The 6,000-nt window shown below is 39.9% G+C and overlaps 1 long non-coding RNA gene across 1 annotated transcript in view; it reads left to right on the forward strand.

Moving 5' to 3' along the window:
- The window catches only part of LOC103378896 (uncharacterized), a 110,477-nt gene that overhangs the window by 87,272 nt on the left and 17,205 nt on the right, over nt 1–6,000 (forward strand). The gene's annotated exons all lie outside the window — the stretch shown is intronic.

Genomic DNA, 6,000 nt, shown 5'->3' on the forward strand with positions numbered 1-6,000 from the left:
TGGAGCAGAAATTACAGTTAAAATGATCCGTCAGTTTGTAAGTACAGCTGTCAGGGACACCAACGTGGCTTTTAGAGGGAACTGTCCAATTAGCGTAGCATCAGTGTGTTGATGCTAACACAGGGTGTCACTGTGGTATTTATTTATTTATTTTTATGTTTACACACCACTGTAGTTTTACCGACATGCCATACAATAACACTGGGGGCGGGGGGGCTGAGAAAATAAGAGGAAATATAAAAATGTTTAAATGTATTTTATGTTTCTGTCCTGTGGTGGGGGGCTGAGAAAATTAGAGGAAATATAAATGTTAAAGGTTTAAATGTATTTTATGTTTCTGTCCTGGAACAAACAAAACGTAAACTGTTGTCAGATTCTCAAATTTCTGATGCTATCTGAACGCACCTCGTGCAACAGCGTCGACATCATGACGTCATAATCTACGTAGACCTGTAGGTTTGCGCCTGTTAGCTGCTCTGCTACATAAGCTAGCCCATAATGGACAGGTTTATGACCGCGCTGAAAACAGTCGTTAATTATTGTCTCATTCCTAAACAAAATAATTATTTAAAACTGAGTAAAAGTAAGAAAAATAGTTTCTTTAAATTCGTGCTTAATTACATAGTTTGTAGTGTTGTCTGTGGGTTTATAAAGAGGAGGGGTCCGGGGGGGGGCACAGCCCACAGCTACTTCTGTTTGGAATAACAACGTACAGTGAGAAAAACATGGATATACAGTGAGTGTGAGAAACACATGTTGTCTTATTCCTCTCTGTCTCCCTGTTGCTGCTCTGCCCCCCATTCTACCCTCACACCTCCTCCCTGCCTCCCCCCCTCTGCTACCCCCTGCACCGCTGCTACTTTCTAGTGACTGGGATTTTTGTTTCATCCTGAAGCTTTTAGATTCAGCTGCGCTTAAAAGTTCATGTGCTGCTGGTGCTGCTGCTGCTGCTGCTGCTGCTGCTGCTGGTGAATAGTGTGTTGTTGGCACGGCTTGTTCTCCAGTTAAAGCAGGGAGCCGGGGCGTTCTATTTAAAGATTAAGTTTAAATCCTAAAACCACAGTAATGAAGACAGTGGGTACAAGATGTCAAACAGAAGAAATAAAATAAAACCAGACGGTGACATTATTGGACGTACAGTGGACATCGATCTGTTCACGTCTCAAAAGGTTAGTCTGTGATTAAGGCTTTGCTTTTAATGACTTATTAGCCGATCACTGTTCCTACTGTTGTCTTCATACAACAGGAGGATGAAACTGACAGAACTGTGGCAGCAAATCTTACTGAAAGAATACACAAAAAAAAGAAGGACATTTTGACCGTGTCTAGTCGTCCGTTAGGAACGTTCAAAAACAGAATCTATTGTTGAAACAATATCATAAAACAAACATTAGGTTCTACCAACAAACACGTTGTATTTCCCTCATCCTCACTGCACTACAGTCGCACTGCTGTGCTAACACCCCCCGCTAATAAGGGTTAGGACACTGAGAAGGTGATCCTGCTAACTAATCGATAACTCACCACATGAAGTCAGCGCAGGGTTCTCAGACCAACAGTACCAGCACTGTGAACTGAAAGTCTCTCTGTTTCTGTCCCTGACATTTCACTGACACTAACACAACAGTTCTAACTTCACTATTCATACCAACGCCTCACAACAATGAAAAAAAGTGAATGGACACCAATCAACCAATCAGTGTTCAACATAAAGCTACGTACACACGAGCGCCAAAGGTGAAGTATTACTCCCTAATACTACAGCAGTACCAGCTTTCACTGGTACTGTCACTCATGGTTAGTTTTTGTCCGTGTAAACAGGAGTCTAAAAAGTGTTGCGTGCGATGTCGCCGTTTTCACATGAGCTGCTGTAAAATGTGAGCTCCGTTCACATGAGCACAGCTAGCACTGCATGAATTATTAATGGAGTATTTATAATTCATGGATGTTTAAGACAAATATGTGCAATTACTGTAACGAGCTAAAAACCCTCTCTGAAATACAAGTTCTTCAATTTTTGATTCCAGGACTGAAAAATAAAAATACACAAGAAAACACAGGCGAGTACCTTTTAGAGAGTACAGCCTCAGCTGTACCTCTCAGGTCTACAGTACACGTACTACTACCTCGACGGTGACGGGCGAGCGCTCCAGACTGACACTGGAGTAAAAACATCAGTTCCAGTTTGACAGAAAATTCTAGATGAACATCGTTAATTAATCATCGACGTCAGATCGCGTTCGCAGAGAAACATGAAGAGTGATTTAAAGAGAGCCAAATATATTCCAAGTAGTCCACACTGGATAATGATTTCAGATGTGAAGACACACAATCAATAAAGTGCGTGCTGGCTCAAATGTTAAATCACAGTATAGCCATCGCTTAATCATTTTCACACACCCTGGAAAAGGTCGTGTCACAGTCACATCAATCTGCTGCCGACAGACGTTCAGATGAAACCAGGCCAAACCACATCACGTCTCACTTTAACTAATGTCTCGGCTCTGACTTGGTTTTCACAATCAATATTCCACAAGTGTTAAATAAAAAATAAAAAAAACGTCAGAAAATGAAAACCAGTCCGTTGTTTCTGTGAACCACGACATCCCGTATTTACAGACGTATTCAAATGAAGTGCGCTCAGTCATCAGCGTATCATGTTAACACAAATGAGCTTCCTCTGGTCCATAGAAGAATATCCAGGAGAGCCTTGGTGATATATCCAGATGACTGGAGTTTTATGCATCATACATTATTCAGAAACAGTTCCAGGTAGTTGTTTTGTGGGATGAAAACTGTTTGGAGCTAATTAACGATGTCCTAAGGCTAACTAATTAGAAGTCCCAGTCTTATTGTAAATAGCAGCTGACAACTAACGGGGAAGAGAAGTAATGAACATTACAACACAATTAGTTCCTTAATATATCAGCCTGTGATTGAGGAGACTTTACACAAGACGGAGAAAGTTCAGTACTGCAGTACTCTTCAGATTCTAATTAAATACCTCGTGTTGCAACACTAACAATCTGTTGATATTAAAAACTAGAAGTTCAAGTGTTGCACATTTAGTTAGAAACACTGTATATTTAAATAAACTAGCATTGAAAAAATGTTAGGATAATCCTGTGACGCCTCAAAAATGTTTTCAGTTTTTACACGGAACCAGTCAAAGGAGGTCGGGGCAGATTTCAATTTTTTTTTTTTTTTTAGAGGTCGGGGCAGATTTCAAATTTTTTTTTTTTTTCTAAAACGGAAAACTGTATCCTGAAGACTGAAAACTAGTTACTTAGCATTAACAGCATTTAAATTTTTGATTTGTATCTTTATTAGTCAAAATACCTGCTACTCCCTTTTTAACATTTATTCATTATTTGTTTATGTTTATATTGCAGTGTACATTGTATTTTTATAATTTGTTTACAGTAATTGGAATATATTTTATTTTTAATTTCATCTTCTTTTTTTACAATATTTGAATATTATATACTTTTAAATATTTTAAGGAAAAATTCAGTAAGAATGTATGAAGGACTCGTCACATGTGCAGTAAATCCAGTGTGTTTCCAGCGTCAGTGGCTGAGACAATAATGGCGATTTTAATATTTTTACATTTCTAATGTAAACCTCATGTTTACCCCCAGGGGATCATCAGCGTCAACCTGCTGCAGTTCTACGGTTACCACGGTAACCTCTCAGCAGATAACATCCCAGCTACTCTACAGCATTTCATTATCTGACAGACAAACTTAAAAACTTGAACCTGGAAGCCTAGTGGTGAAGATTAAGATTACGACATTGGAACTGAACCTTCAGTTTTAAATTTACTGATTAGTCAGGGATTGGTTTGGATTATGGACTGGCCTGGTCCAGTATCACCTCATGACTGGTCTCCCCTCTGAGTGGACAAACAACATTTATAACGCTGAATACATTGATGCAGTTTAATTTATTTTTTATTACTAACAGAATATACATTTGAATACATTCCTAGTTTAAAGGCTAGACTTCCTTAAATATTGTCTTTGACAGTAAAATCATAGGTCGTCAGTTGAGAGATGCAGCTTTTGAATTTTTTTGCTAACAGAATATACATTTGAATGAGAGATGCAGCTTTTGAATTTTTTTGCTCTTGTGAAAAAAGAAAAAGTATATGTATGATAAAATCTCTTTAAAAACTGAAAATAGTTCTGCGATACAAAAAGTATCATCAGCTTCAGAAAAACAAATGGTGAAAAAAAACGATGACTATAAAAGGTAAACTAAATCTGATCTTTGACAGGACACTTACAATCCCCTCAATAGTCAAAAAAAAAAAAAATCCAGACCATTTTCCTAAAACCAAATGCCAGGAACAGGCCTTTCCCCAGTGGATCCTATCACCCAGGATTATGTTACTGGGTCCTAATAGCCGATGACAGACTCATAAATCCACAGAACAATCAACAAGAAACATTATTCTCTGGCAGACTAATCCAATTTCTTTGGTGCCTAATGTTTGGGATGTCAGCGTAGTTATCAGTGGACTCCATCTCGTCTGCTGTGACTGGTCGCCACCAAATCTGTAGTCGTTGCCGAAGAGAGAGAAAACCCAATACTTTATTTTTTTCCTCATTGTTTCCTCCTAACAGACGGAGACAGTCGATAACGTTGAAGAAGCGGTTTGAATGTTGACCTCCTTCGGTTGGATTTCCTTCTAAACTGTTGGTACATAAACAACCAAACAGCAGACGTTAAACAGTGGACGAGTAAATCACATCCGCAGAAAGATTTTCTAAAGTAGAGTTTTCTCTCTACTCTTGACGTTAAACCTTTGACAGGTGTGAATATCAGAGTAGATACAAACGAGCTTTAATAGTGAATGTTGGGTTAATCTGAGACTTGGCGCCACCTGCTGTGCTACTGTGACATAGCCAGGGTTGAAGCTAGTTTGGAAGCTCGTTGCTTGACTAGAGTTGGGAACAACTGGTTCCTTCCCCGTGAAGGAGAATGTACCTCAGTGTTCCTCCATCTTCTCTGGAAGGCCTCGTCTTTATCCACGATCGGTGACTGTTTTAGATCAAAGTCAACGTCATATTAACTCCTCTGAAACTTCAAGGCCTGGAAAAGAACTCATCTACAATCACTGTCTGTTGTCCGTTCTCCTCACAGAGCTTTTATCCTCTTTCAATGCATTAGCTTCTGACACATCATTAGTTCAAAGATTATTATCGAAAAAAGTTACTTATAAAGATGAAGTTTGATGCCGCAGTTATTTATTACTACATGAGTACACAGAATTCTGGCCCCAAAGAACCCAGAGAACAATTTAACGTTAATTGTGGACTGCGGTCACTAGTTGGACTAAGACGTTACATTAGCAGCTCAGCAGCTACATGTTGTATTTCTTGGCTTCATATCAACGTGTACCGGAACAGTGTCTATATATCACTGTAGATCTGGTGGTCCAGCCCACTTTAACTGGTCAAATGAACGGTTTAATGGTTCCACATTAAGTAGGTCTAGTACTGGTCCAGTACTGTAACATGTTAAGGTGGACTGTGGACAGTTTCAGAGCAGAATCCAAGTTAAGGTTTGTGTTTTTAAACTCTTTGTTTTGGTCTATTTGATCTCTTGGTCAAATGTCAAGTGGGCTGCTGTCCATACTGGAGGTGTGGTCTACGTGGTCTGTGATTGTGTCGCTCCATCGACCTGAAAGGACGCACAAGGCACAAGACACAGAGCCTTCAGTTGGTGAAAGTGAAAGTGAAACCATCACCGTAGTGAGTACCAGGCCACCACTGCACCTAGTACTTTTGAGAGTCTTCTTTCTACCTGTAGAAGACCCAGGCAGCTGATGCAGATCATGTGACCTGTCCAGAAGAGTTTAGCTTTGATGACTGTGACCTTGGTTCTGTTGGGGTTCCGTGACCGTGTCCTGCCGTCTGATGTGCACGATTGAGCACGGCTCCTTAATGAGCAAGCTGCTGCTGCTGCTGCTGCTGCTGCTGCTGCTGCTGCTGC

Source organism: Cynoglossus semilaevis, chromosome 5 (assembly GCF_000523025.1).
Source record: "Cynoglossus semilaevis isolate Cse_v1.0 chromosome 5, Cse_v1.0, whole genome shotgun sequence".
NCBI classification, from domain to species: domain Eukaryota; kingdom Metazoa; phylum Chordata; class Actinopteri; order Pleuronectiformes; family Cynoglossidae; genus Cynoglossus; species Cynoglossus semilaevis.